We start from the raw sequence: 676 nt of genomic DNA on the forward strand, positions 1-676 counted from the left end.
TCTGGAAATGAAAAGCCTAAGATTGCAATTACTGGGTCATACGGTAATTGCAATATATAGTTTTATAAGAAACTGACAAACTGTTTTCCAGAGTGGCTGTGAGATTTTACATTCCCACCAGAAATGTATGAGAGATTCAGTTTCTCTGCCTCCTCACTAGCATCACCTGTCATTTTTTTCTTTATCCATTCTAATAGATGTGCAGTAATATCTTTTTGTGATTTAAGTTTGCATTTTTCTAATGTCTAATTATGTTAAACATATTTTCATGTGCTTATTTGTTAATTATATATTTTCTTTGATGAAATGACTCTGTCCCTTTTACCCATTTTCTGGTGCAGGGGCCATGCTAATCCTGTCCGTATCGTTCCAATTTTAGTATATGTGCTGCCGAAGCAAGCAGACCTTTTACCCATTTTCTAATAGGACTGTTTATTTTTTCTGATTTTGAGTTTTGAGAATTCACTATATATTTTTCATATCAGTCCTTTGTCAGATATGTTGTTTGCAAACAGGTTCTCTCAGTCTATAGCCTATTTTTTCATCCTCTTCACATGGTCTTTCACAGAGGAGAAGCTGTTAATTTATTCATTTCTTTCCTTTACGGATTGTGGTTTTGTTGTCATGCCTAAGAACCCTTCATGAAGCCTAGGTCCTAAAGTTTTCTCTTATATTA

General features: G+C 34.2%; 1 pseudogene; it reads right to left on the bottom strand.

The window, feature by feature from the left end:
- Positions 1-301: 301 nt before the first annotated feature.
- On the bottom strand, positions 302-399 carry LOC123571461 (U6 spliceosomal RNA; annotated as a pseudogene).
- Positions 400-676: the final 277 nt, after the last annotated feature.

The sequence above is a fragment of the Macaca fascicularis genome, chromosome X (assembly GCF_037993035.2).
Source record: "Macaca fascicularis isolate 582-1 chromosome X, T2T-MFA8v1.1".
Classification (NCBI taxonomy): domain Eukaryota; kingdom Metazoa; phylum Chordata; class Mammalia; order Primates; family Cercopithecidae; genus Macaca; species Macaca fascicularis.